The 13,617-nt window shown below is 44.5% G+C and overlaps 1 protein-coding gene and 1 pseudogene across 1 annotated transcript in view; both read left to right on the forward strand.

Annotated features, from left to right (window-relative positions):
* Positions 1–5,838: 5,838 nt before the first annotated feature.
* Positions 5,839–8,003, forward strand: LOC111162416 (annotated as a pseudogene).
* A 1,473-nt stretch (positions 8,004–9,476) lies between these two features.
* LOC111162545 (zinc finger protein 699) overlaps positions 9,477–13,617 on the forward strand; it is an 82,956-nt gene continuing 78,815 nt past the window's right edge. Inside the window, exon 1 of the mRNA XM_022527038.1 lies at positions 9,477–9,617. The gene's annotated coding sequence lies outside the window, so the exon portion shown is untranslated. The remainder of the gene's footprint in view (positions 9,618–13,617) is intronic.

Genomic DNA, 13,617 nt, shown 5'->3' on the forward strand with positions numbered 1-13,617 from the left:
CACCTCCGCGCGCGAGTGACGCCACTTCCGCTTCCTGCCTCGCGCCGTAAGGGGGCGGGGCTCCAACTAGGACCGCAGGACTCGTTGGACCGCTTCTTGCTGGGAACCCGTAGTTTCCTCTCCAGTGGATGCTGAGGATCCTGGAGTTGGGCCAGCGTGGGGACAGAGGGCAGGGACAGACCCGAGAGACTAGATGGGGCTCGAGCCAGGTCTGTGCTGTGCTTGGAAGTCAGGAGGGCAAGACTGGGCATGGGGCGGGGTCTGCCCTCAGAGGATGCTTTCTTAACAAGTAATTTTGAGGGTTCCCGCCTTACCCTAAAAATTCTCTTCAAACTCTAGATTCCAACAGATTTCCTAATTTTCTTCTAGATGCATTGTTTTTAGTGACATTTTAAGAATGTAGTTTCATGGGATAGCGGTGTGGGATAGTAGATCCATTTTTCCTTTCCTTTTTTTGAGTTTTTTTTTTTTTAAGATTTTATTTATTTGAGAGAGACAGATCACAAGTAGGCAGAGAGTCAGAGAGAGAGGGAGGAGCAGGCTTCCTGCCCATCAGACAACCCAAAAGATAGTAAAAAAAAAAAAAAAAAAAAAAATTTTGATAGAAATGAGTCTGCAGTGAGGAGTGTATTTGTCAGCATTTCTCCTCCATTTGCAGGGATCCTTTCACTTTCTCCATTGCATTCCAACCTGCCAATCAATGTTCAGCAACAGGTGCACGGGGTAAGAAGTAACAGGGAATTATGCCCCACCAAGGATAGCGCTCTCTCTCTCTTTTAAAGATTTTGTTTATTTATTTGATAGAGAGAGAGGTGGGGAGCACAAGTGGCAGGCAGAGGGAGAGGGAGAAGCAGGCTCTCTGTCGATCAGGGAGCCTGATGTGGGCCCTGATCCCAGGATCTAGGATCATGACCCAAGCTGAAGGCAGCTGCTTAACCGACTGAGCTCTTGGAGCCCAAGGACAGCTCTTGATGGAGAGGTGTGAAGTATACCGTCTTCATCATCAATTAGCTGGGATAATTCTTGTATTTCTGTTTTGCACCACTTTCCAATATTTCCCCACAGGATAAAAACTGTTCAATTGCGGTGGGAGCTGACTTAAGGCACATTTTATTGGATGTACTTTCTTCCCTGTTTCACTTCCCCTCTCCCTAACCAATGTCCTTCTTCCTTGCTTCTTCCAGTAATGTGCATGCCAATGAATCACTGGCTCCGTGTCTTCTTCTGAGGAACCCAAATGGAGTGATGTAGTAAAGATTGTGATGGGTATTAAAACAATTATCAGGGATGGAACTAATAACTTTTGGGACAAAATCAACCTGAACAAAAAACAAGTATTCAATATATAATTAGATCTTCAAATTACTGAAAAAAAGGCATAATATTTCAGCAATATGGGGTGGCTTAAATTCATTTTCAGTCCATCAAGTTTCAAGCAATGTTTAATTATTGTCTATGTGTACAAATTGAAGAGGGTACCAAAGAGGTAAATATGATTGCAATACAGAATTGTGAGCATAATAATGTTGGTGTGTAATAGAACCTGTTGAAAAGAAAGGTAAAAGTTTATGACTTAAGTAATTCCAGAGAAAACATTTACTTAATGAAATTATTGAGATATAATTTGTATACCATAAAATCCATTCAAAATGTAAATTCAGTAATTTTAGTAAACTTATAGAATTATGTGCCCATTACCACAATGCAATTTTAGAACATTTCTATCACTCCAAAATTTCCCTTGTCTCCAGTTGCAGTTACTGTCCACTCTCACCTCAGTCTTAGGTAACACCTTATCTGCTTCCTGTCTCTATAAATTGGCTTTCTCTAGATATTTTATGTAAATGTAATCATACGATATATGGTCTTTTTTTAAAAAAATTTTATTTATTTATTTGACAGAGAGAGGTCACAAGTAGATGGAGAGGCAGGCAGAGAGAGAGAGAGAGAGAGATCACTAGTATGTCGGGAGGCAGGCAGAGAGAGAGGGGGAAACAGGCTCCCTGCTGAGCAGAGAGCCCGATGTGGGGCTTGATCCCAGGACCCTAAGATCATGACCTGAGCAGAAGGCAGAAGCTTAACCCACTGAGCCACCCCGGCGCCCCAAAAACTTTTTTAAAAAAGATTTTTATTTATTCATTTAATTGATGGGGAGAGAGAGACAGCGAGAGAGGAGAGTGGATATACACAAGCAAGGAGAGTGGCAGAGGGAGAAGCAGGCTTCCCACTGAGCAGGGAGCCCGATGCGGGGCTCAATCCCAGGACCCTGGGATCATGACCTGAGCTGAAGGCCGACACCTAATGACTGAGCCATCCAGGTACCACTCATCAAAAACTTCTAATGGGACAATACACTTGAGCACTGAGTAACAAATAATCAGTAGAAATTTAACTGAAGAATGGTTTGGGTAGGAAGTAGAGAGAAGAATCGGAACTAGAGGAGAAAGGAACCATGTACACATAAACATGGAAAATTCAAGACTAAGGCATTTCAGGATGATATATGGAACTGTTGACTGAGTTATTAGAAATAAACCTAGAGGGGCACCTGGGTGGCTCAGTGGGTTAAGCCTCTGCTTTCAGCTCAGGTCATGATCCCCGGGTCCTGGGATTGAGCCCCACATTGGGCTCTCTGCTCCGAGGAGAGCCTGCTTCCTCCTCTCTCTCCCTGCCTGCCTCTCTTGCCTACTTGTAATCTCTGTCAAATAAATAAACAAAATCTTAAAAAAAAAATAAACCTAGATATGTAGATGGAGGACAGACTATTAAGAATCCAATTTGAAGGATGCCTGGATGGTTCAGTTGGTTAGGGATTGGACTCTTAATTTCGGCTGTCATGATCTCAGGGTTGTGAGATCAAGCCCTGAACTGGCTCTGCACGGGGAAAGGAGCCTGCTTGAGAGTCTTTCCCTCTGTCTTCCCTACTCCTCCCCGCCTCTGCTCTAAAAAGAGAGAGAATCTAATTTGATCTATTAAAGATTTTGAAAGCAGTGGAACACTAGGGCCATGCTGTAACCACAGATGTGTTACGAAGACTTTAGGGTTACTCTGAGTGGGAGAAACTGGAGGCAGAAGGAATATTTAGGAGACCGTTGAAGTAGTTGAGGGGAAAAGATGATGGGGACCTGACCTAACCAGTGGCAGTAAGATGGGAAGATTTTGGAAGAAAGATATATTAATTTCCTTTTGAAGCTATAACACACTGCCATAAGTCTAGTGGCTTAAAATGACACAAATTTATTATTTTACGTTTCTGGAAGTCAGAAGTCTAAAATGCATAAGCAGGGCTACTTTCTTTCTGGAGGTGCTTGAGGAAATCTGTTTACTTGCTCTTTCCAAATTCTAGAGACCTCAACCATTAGTGGGAGTTTTGGTATTCAGGTATAAGACTACAAAGCCTCAACAGAGCTCAAGAACAAGGAGGGACATTTTGAGAGGGCAGACCTATGCCCAGGTGGTCGGCTAAACATAGTCCCAGCCACACACCTGTAAACAGTTATATCCTCATGTGGACTTGGCTATAGCCCCATTTGGCTTTGGCACCATCCCTCAGCCCCCAGAAGGAGACACATCCACCCATACCTTTCAGGTTAACAGGCTGCTGACCTCACTCTGAGATGCAGACTATGAGCAGCCAGCCTGTGATCCAACTCCAGTCTCTCTGATCTGTGGTCTTCTGCACATAAGAATCCAGAAGGACATGTGTCCATCTGTGACTCTGGAGGCAAACCTGCTGAACTGGTCTGCCTGCAGATCTTGAAGCAGCCCACAACCCAGCTCCAAACACTCTTGAGTCCCGATGTAGGAAGAATCATGCCCACCCAGAGACCCAAGGGGAGACTCATCCATCAGTGCCCACTGAGGCAGGCCTACAGAACTCAGACATGGATGTGGACCCTAACGCAGTTCTAGGACATGGCTCCAGCCCCTCTCAGCTGTGTTATGCGGCCATTCATGCACGTCTAGTGAGAGAGCCATACTTTCCCACACAACTAGGAAAATAGCTCTGCCAACTGCGGATCCTGACGAGAATCCTTGTCCTAGGGCCAGCCCTACTAACCAAGGTCCTGGAGGTGGTCCTGTCCACCCAGGGACCAGACAAGCTTTACTGCCCTACTAACAGGATTTTCACACAGACTGTTACAGATCCAGGAGCAGCTGTATTACATGGCTCCAACCCAACTCAACTATGATCCTAGAAGCAAACCACCAGGACTGAAACCCAGCAGGAGAAGGTCTTTGAGTGAAAGCAGCTTCTAAAGACTGAAAGAAGTGTTTGCTCCTTCAAATGCACAGACCCTAATACCAATACCACATGTCTGCATACTCTACTAGCTGACCTGTAAAGGATGTCAAGCTGAATACCTACTGCGGTTACATGCAACAAATATCACCTACCATTATATATTTACCATGAAATATTAAAACATATAAGCCTACCATAATCAAGAGTGAGATATGTTTATATATAAATACATTACTAGTACACAAGAGTTCTAGAAACTGATACAGGTATTTATAAGAATTGCTTTTTAGGGGCGCCTGGGTGGCTCAGTGGGTTAAAGCCTCTGCCTTCGGCTCAGGTCATGATCCCAGGGTCCTGGGATCGAGCCCCGCATCGGGCTCTCTGCTCAGCAAGGAGCCTGCTTCCCTTCCTCTCTCTCTGCCTGCCTCTCTGCCTACTTGTGATCTCTGTCTGTCAAATAAATAAATAAATAAAATCTTTAAAAAAATTGCTTTTTAAATACAGGTGCAATTCCAATTCAGCGTGCCAGTTAATTTATCAGTAAGTGGTACTAAAACAGTTAGCCATGTTTTCTGGAGTTAAAAATGTGACTGGATCCACTACCACACACTACATGTCAAAATACATTCCATGCAAATTAGAGATTTAAGTGTTTTTAAATATATTTAAGAAGAAAATGATAAAATCCGAATACGATCTGTAGCTTGAAGAGACTTTTAAAATTAAAGCAGGATGGGCGCCTGGGTGGCTTAGTGGGTAAAAGCCTCTGCCTTTGGCTCAGGTCATGATCTCAGGGTCCTGGGATCGAGCCCATCGGGCTCTCTGCTCAGTGGGGAGCCTGCTTCCTCCTCTCTCTCTGCCTGCCTCTCTGCCTACTTGTGATTTCTGTCAAATAAATAAATAAAATCTTTAAGAAAATAAAATTAAATTAAAGCAGGAAATGCAGATAGTCTTTTTGGGGGTGCTTGGGTGGCTCAGTCGGTTAAGGGTCCACTCTTGGTTCTGGCTCAGGTTGATGATCTCAGGGTCGTGGAATCAGGCCCTCCATTGGGCTCCTTGCTGGGCAGATTTCCTGCCCAGCAAGAAGTCTGCCCAGTCTCTCCCTCTGCTCCCCATACTCTCTCATAAATAAAATCTTAAAAAAAAAAAACAAAAACACCCCTAGACTTCTTCATCTACATAACACTTACGCCTTTGTACAGATGCCCGAAGGGCAGGGTGTGAGGCATGCAGGAGGGAGAGGGCCTAGGCTGGGGCAGTTCTCAGGAGCATGACGGTCACAGTACTGCAGCCCTGGGATCCTGGCATTTTTTAGCATCTGTGAAAGCTTCCTTGTAATTCATTTCCTCTCACTACAGTATTAAGAATTACACCAAATTGAAGGGCGCTTGGGTGGCTTAGTCGTTAAGCATCTGCCTTCAGCTTAGGTCATGATCCCAGGGTTCTGGGGTAGAGCCCCACATCAGGCTCCCTGCTCAGCGGGAAGCCTGCTTCTCCCTCTCCCACTGCATGTATTCCCTCTCTCACTATCTCTCTCTCTGTCAAATAAATAAATAAATCTTAAAAAAAGAATTATATGAAATTGAAAAGATATGAATGAATATCCTAAAACAAGAAAAAGTAAGACATTACACTCTTCTTGTCACTCAGATTCCTCTGGAATAAGCAGAATTGCAGACGAATTCAATGGAATTTTTTCTGTTCAGTTATAGTATTTGTTCTATGAGAAAACCAGACTAAAATATTTTGACAACAGAAAGAATGACTCTGATAAAGAGACATCAAATGATTTGCCAAAATTTACAGATGTAATCAAGACCAGAAATAGAAATTCTAACTACCTTGTTCCCAGTCATGTACTGAGAATTCTAGACCAAACTGCCTTTTGTGGGAAGAAAAAAAAAAAAAATCTGCTGATACTGAAATTTGTGATGAAGAGTGTGACTCATCTGAATTGGCCAACCAACAAACTCAAGAGGAGAGTCCTATAGAAGTTCACACTGCTGAAGATGTTCTAACTGTTGCAGAAGTGCATGCAATTTCTGGAGATTACGATTTGGAGACAGAAAACAATTCCTCTGAGAGTCTCTAAGACCAAACTGATGAGGAGCCACCAGTTAAAGTTTGCAAAATTTGTGACAGGAGCCAAGCGTTGAATGGGCCTGCCCAGCAGAACTGGCCTTTACTGAAAGCTAATAGCAGTGATTTCTATAAATGCGAACTTTAGGGGCGCCTGGGTGGCTCTGTGGGTTAAAGCCTCTGCCTTCAGCTCAGGTCATGATCCCAGGGTCCTGGGATCGATCCCCACATCGAGCTCTCTGCTTAGCATGGAGCCTGCTTCCTTCTCCATCTCTGCCTGCCTCTCTGCCTACCTGTAATCTCTGTCTGTCAAATAAATAAATAAAATCCAAAAAAAAAAAAAAATGTGGGTCGCCTGGGTGGCTCAGTGGGTTAAAGCCTCTGCCTTCGGCTCAGGTCATGATCCCAGGGTCCTGAGATCAAGCCCCGAATCAGGCTCTCTGTTCAGCAGGGAGCCTGCTTCCTCCTCTCTCTCTCTCTGCCTGCCTCTCTGCCTACTTGTGATCTGTCTGTCAAACAAATGAATAAAATCTTTAAAAAGGTGCGAACTTTGTGAGTTCAACAGCAAATATTTTTCTGCTATAAAGCAGCATATGATGCTGAAGCACAAAGGTACTAATTCAAATGTGTTGAATATGCAAGGAAAGTTTCTCTACCAACATGCTTCTGATTAAACACATCAAACTGCATGAGGAGGATCCCTACATTTGTAAATACTGTAACTATAAAACAGCGATTTTTGAGAACCTTGGCCAGCACATTGCAGACACCCATTTTAGTGACCTTTCTTGCTGTGAGCAGTGCAATGTAGAGTTATCTTCAAGCAACGAAGGCTACCTACATTTCCAGGAGCACAGCTGTGATGAATGGTACTAGTGTCAGTTTTGTAAACATGAAACCAATGATCCAGAAGACTTGCAAAGCCATGTGGCAAATGAACATGCATGTAAATTAACTGAGTTCTAAGTATAACAATGGAGAACATGGACAGTACAGCCTCTTTAGCAAAATAATCTTTTCTAAAAAATAGATGGGGCGCCTGGGTGGCTCAGTGGGTTAAGTCTCTGCCTTTGGCTCAGGTCATGATCTCAGGGTCCTGGGATCAAGCCCTGTGCATCGAGCTCTCTGCTCAGCAGGGAGCCTGCTCCCCCCAACCCGGCCCCCCGTCTCGGCCTGCCTCTCTGCCTGTGATCTCTGTGTCAAATAAATAAAATCTTTTAAAAATATATTTTATTTATTTATTTTGAGAGAAGGCATTTTGCGGGGAGGGGCAGCAAGAGAAGGAGAGAGAGACTCTTGAGGAGATTCCCCACCGAATGCAGAGCCAGATTTAGGCTCGATCTCATGATCCTGAGATCATGTCCTGAGCCCAAATCAAGAGTTCGATATTTGACTGAGCTATCCAGGCGCCTACAAAATTCCCTTTGACAAATATAAAAACTTCTTTGTATGTCAAGTATGTGGTTTTCAGAGTAGACTCAATATGAATGCTAACAGGCATGTTGCTATTGAACATACTAAAATTTTTCCTCATGCTTGTGATAATTGTGAAAATGAGTTTTCAAGTATGCGAGAATACTGCAAACATATAAATTCACATTTACCTGAAGGGATTTATTTATGTCAATACTGTTAACATTCAACAGGACAAATTGAAGATCTTTTTTTTTTTTTTTAAAGATTTTTTATTTATTTATTTGGCAGACAGAGATCACAAGTAGGCAGAGAGGCAGGCAGAGAGAGAGAGGAAGGGAAGCAGGCTCCCCACTGAGCAGAGAGCCCGATGCGGGGCTCGATTCCAGGACCCTGGGATCATGACCTGAGCCGAAGGCAGAGGCTTTAACCCACTGAGCCACCCAGGCGCCCCGACAAATTGAAGATCTTAAAGTTCATTAGATTTCAAGCAATCAGCTGACTCACTTTTAACCCTAGTGACTGCTAGATGGGGTTTGGAAATGAATGAATTAATAAGTCACCTTCCCGTCCGTGAGACAAATTAATTATTTTCTTTAACTTCCATAACGTTGATGTAAATTAATAAATTTGGCATTTTTGGTGATGTTAAAGAACAATTAAATATTTGTACAATTAAAGATGAAACATTAACACAGCAAGAGAGGTTATCAATTCAGTCGATGCATAAAACACATTTGATGATGCGCAAGAACAAGACGTTTCTCTTTTTATTGATGAACAACTGACAAACAAGGATTAGTTTCAGGAGCATACAGTGATTTGACACATATACACGTCATGAAATGGTCACCACAATGTCTAGTTTACAGCTGTTACCATACAAAGAATGGTGAAATGTTACATTGACTGTATTCCATATGCGGGTCCATGACATCTCCTTACTTATTTTACAGCCGGAAGACTGTACTTCTTAATCTCCTTCACATACTTCGTCCATTACGCCCCCACTTCCCTCCCCTAAGTCCTGAATAGATGGGATCACCCAATCGTGTTAAAAAAGATCTCTATTTACTGCAAAAACGCCACCCAATAACACTCAAAATAAAGGCCTAAAAATGGGATGGACCGCTGGGTTCTCGCGCTTATCGATAAGGAACGACGACCGTACAGGCTCTAGGAATTGCGGGGAGGGAGACACGAAACCTTTTCACTGAGCAGGCCGTTGGGTTTGCCTAGGGGTGTCCTCCCACCGCGCAAACTGCAGCTGGGGCTCGCCCCACGCCACCCCGGCCCACCCCGCGCACGGGTCCCGCCGTCCGCCCGCAGCCGCGCCCACTTACCTGGTTCCAGCCCCCGCCGTGTCCTCCCGGCCGCATTCCCGCCTCAAACGTAGCCGCAGCCCAACCCGCCATTCAGCTGGCGAATGAGGGAGCCACAGTTCTGCGGTCTGAAGTAGAAGCCCCGCCCCTCGAGCCCCCCCCCCCGGCAGGAAGCGGAAGTTGCGTCACACGCCCGCCGGGGTCTCTTCCGGCTACCTACTGTGGGCCGCGTTCAGCCCTTGGGGACGGTAGTGGTCAGCTGTGGGTTGGCTGTGGTAAGGGTGGCGTGAACGGGAGTGAAGGAGGAGGGAACGCAGGGACGGGTTTAGTCAGGGTCGCGGATGGGCCTGCTGAGGGGTGCGCATCCGCCTAGATCGGCCGAGAGGCCATTGAGGCCGGCGGTTCCCGCCCCGAGCCGCTGTGGACCTGCTGTGAGGCCGCTTCCGGGGGGTCTTTTGTATCCACTGCGCAAGCAGCCTTTGTGACTTTTCTCAAGGAGGTAAAGAATTTCAGCTGTTAGGAGTGACCCAGACTCCGCCTCCTCGGGGACCTGACTGGTGAGCATTGGGAAAGTTGGTTCACAAGGGCTTGCGTTTTCTTTTCGTGCGGAAGAGAATGTGGCTTTGTCACACTCGTCCTTTATTTTGGACACACCGTGTCTTAGTCGGAAGGTAATATGCTTTCTCGGACGTCAGTAGTGGGCATATTTCAGAAGCTAGTGATACACGCGTGCACCACAAGTGTACTACAGAGAAGCAGTTTTCACCTACCTTAACATCCTTTCCTCCTGAACCCGTCCATCCCCACCAGGTTTCAAACTAGGGGACCCCTGGAGAAAAGATTGGAGGCTTTATTACCCCACTTTTAAATAATTGAATTTCACAACTACAGGACGTGTATTTCCCCGACATTTTTGTTTCCAAAGATCTTAACCTAAAGGAAATGTAAATACTACTGCAATGAATGTGGTCGAAGTAGGTTCGCCCATTTTCGCATTTTGCATGGTTGCGCTCTCTGGATAACGACATGTATTGAGAGTAAAAAGGAAATAAATTGCAGGCGTGATACTTGACCTTTAAATACTCGGTAGTGTTGGCGCCTGGGTGGCTCAGTTGGTTGAGCGTCTGTCTTCGGTTCAGGTCATGATCCCGGGGTCCTGCGATCGAGCCCCACAGAGCAGGAGTCTCCTTCTCCCTCTGCCTCTGCCTGCTACTCCCCCTGCTTGGTCTCTCTCTCTCTCTGTCAAATAAATAAATAAAACCTTTTTAAAAAGTTAAAAAAAAAGACCGGTGATGTATTTCCTAAGTATAAGGACATTTTGCTACTAAAACGATAATACATTGATTTCACCCCAGAAAATTAAAAATGTTAACTGATACCTGCGCTGTGAAAACTAAAATCCTATACATTGTCTCAAAGTGTTTTTGAACATTTTTGGATCTAGGACTCAGTTAAGCTTTATATGACAATATATATGTTTATGTCTCTTAGTCACTTTTAAGCTAAAGCAGAGCTATTTCTTCAGAATACTGACTTGGAAGAGTCACATTTTTTTGAGAAACTCATACTTTTGATATTTGTGATTTTATTTCCATGATGTGTTTAAAAGCTTTGTTCATCTTGTAATTTTGTAATATGGTCATTGGGTCCAGTATAGAGGTTGGTAGACTTTGTGTCAGAAAAGGCCAAGGTAGTAATGTAATGGGGGGCCAGGGGTGCAAGAGCACCTGTCTCTGGGGCTCTAAAAACAGACCAGGTTCGGCCACTGGTCGCTGACAAAATCAAAGACGAGAGGGGCGCCTGGGTGGCTCAGTGGGTTAAAGCCTCTGCCTTCGGCTCAGGTCATGATCCCAGGGCCCTGGGATCGAGCCCCGCATCGGGCTCTCTGCTCAGCCGGGATCCTGCTCCCCCCCCCTCCACCCGCCAGCTTGTGATCTCTGTCTGTGAAGTAAATAAATAAAGTCTTTAAAAAAAAGAGAGAGAGAAATGAGTGGTGGTGAAACAAGGTAGAAATACATGTCAGTGAGGCCAGTACCAGGAAGAGAGGGAACTAGTGTCTCAAAGATGGTCGTCAAAGTTCTGAAAATACTTCCAGTTTTTTATAAGGCGCATGTGGGACAGAGGTCAGCGGGTACCTGCAGGTGAGCAAAGATCAGGGCCATCATTGCCTTGGAGTCAGTCACATGGGGTCTTGCTAGCTCAGGGCAGTCCTTAAAGCTTGAGCAGGAAGTTTCAGTTCCCATCAGAAATGCTTTGCCCTTTTGGACTTTTGCCTGAGTTAAGGGATGAGCTGGAAAGAAGACCTTAATCAATTGGAAAGTTTGAGGCCAAAATGGAGGTAGTTGCAGTCCTCTTTCAGTGACTACTTTATGATTTGTGGGCCAAAAGGCCTGGAATTACTCAGCTCTGCTTTTGTAGTGCACAGGCAACCATAAACCTTAATAAATGGATATGGTTTTGTTCCAGTAAAACTTGATTTCCAGAAACAGCCCTGTGTTTTATAGTTTGCCAGCTATTCAGGTCCAGAAGCTTCAAAAGATCTTTCACAGACTATCTTGTGGGTGATTTGTACTTCAGATTATGTTGCATAAAGGAGTTATAATGTGGGGCGCCTGGGTAGCTCAGTGGGTTAAACCTCTGCTTTTGGCTCAGGTCATCATCTCAGGGTCCTGGGATCGAGCCCCGCATCGGGCTCTCTGCTCAGCGGGGAGCCTGCTTCCTCCTCTCTCTCTGCCTGCCTCTCTGCCTACTTGTGATCTTTCTCTGTGTGTCAAATAAATAAAGTCTTTTAAAAAAAGGAGTTATAATGTACATCAAGTATTTTATCTCCCTCACGGTCCATAGTAACTACTGCTCAAATTTAGTTATAATCTCATGAAAATCAGTTACCTAAAGACTAAATTGTAAAGTTATCCTGTAATAACTTGTGTATTAATGAAAACGGGAAGGATATAGGTGCAACTAATCTTTTGAAGCATTAATCTTTGTATCTCCTCCTGCAATGTTGGTATTGTTTCTGGATTATATTATCCAGTGGTGGGGAATTTCAGGATACTCCTTTCAGCTTTTCCTACCATAATGGTCCTTACACTATGGGTCAGAGATAAGGAAATTCTGCTAGTTGCCAAAAATTCCAATTACATATTTAGGTTTTAGGGAAAGAAATAAACACAGGGTGGGTGCTTGCTGCAGCTGGGTCCAGTCTGCGTTCACTGAAGGTTGATTTTTTTTTTTTAAATCACCTCCTAAGTCTCTGCTTTGGTGGTGTGCCAGAATGATATTTTGGATCCTCAGGAATTATTGTCCTCTTAGAGACTGTCTGAATATTTCCTTTTCCCCCATGCATAGTCACTTGTAAATGACTGTACATCCTTTTATGAAGAGCCTGTAGGAAGGTTTATAGTGTGACTAGTGGTGATGATGCAAGATCCTTCCTTTGCTGAAGGAGTCCCAAGTTTGTGATATTGTTGGTTAGGCGGCTGTGATTTTCCACTGTGGTCAGTCAAATCTGAGTTTTGGTTACTGTACTTGAGGTTTCTAGTTATAGACATCAAACAAAATTCTAGTACATAGGTTGGCAAACTGAACCCTAGGCCAAATCTGGCTCTCCACCTGTTTCTGTAAATACAGCTTTAGACAAACTTAACCATATTCATTGGTTTACATTTTTTAAAAAATATTTTACTTATTTATTTGACAGAGAGCACAAGCAGAGGGAGAAGCAGACAGAGGGAGAACAGGCTCCCCGCCGAGCAAGGGAGCCTGATGCAGGGCTCAATCCCAGGACCCTGGGACCATGACCTGAGCCAAAGGCAGATGCTTAACTACTGAGCCACCCACGTGCCCCTGGTTTACATATTTTCTATGGCTTCTTTGAAACCACAGAGACAGACTTGAGTTTATATAGCACAGACGGTATTTGGCCTGCTATGCCTGCAACATACTGTATGGACTGGTAGAGCAGATTTGTTGAGCTCTGCTAGAACAGGCTGCATATCTATTTCATTGCAAGGGACCAGTTAGGCTGGGATCAGTTAGCCACTGCTAGTGATTTCTGCGGGCCAGAGCACTCTGATTCCTGTTTCATTCCCACTGCTCTTGACAGTTCACATACCTACTTTGTCTATGGCAATTAAGTGCTGCCCACTTGATTTCTGCCTCTCTGGCTTCTCATCATCCCCACTGAAATCAGGGAACTCAGTGATCGTATAGCCCCTAAAGTCGTACCTCACCTATCCTGGAGAATAACCACAGAGGCTTCTAGGATGGAGGCCATCTACTTACCTGTTTCTCTATACCCTTGTGGAGACTCTTCTGTTCCCTCAACGTAGAGTGGGGAATGGGGCTGTGTATCACACAGGATAAATCCAGTGCCACATTGCTATCTCCCTGGGATTTGCCCCTTCCCATTTTGTGGTGGAATTTCTGACATTTGAACTCATTACTGTAGGTCACCATTGAGTCTATGGTACCATCCAAGCAAGTAAGCTGTTGGAGCTTTCCCTGAGTCCATGAGGTAGTATATATTAAACCCAGACCGTCATTATAATAAGTCCC

Source organism: Enhydra lutris, unplaced genomic scaffold, assembly GCF_002288905.1.
Source record: "Enhydra lutris kenyoni isolate GAN:26980312 unplaced genomic scaffold, ASM228890v2 scaffoldscaffold92, whole genome shotgun sequence".
Lineage (NCBI taxonomy): Eukaryota > Metazoa > Chordata > Mammalia > Carnivora > Mustelidae > Enhydra > Enhydra lutris.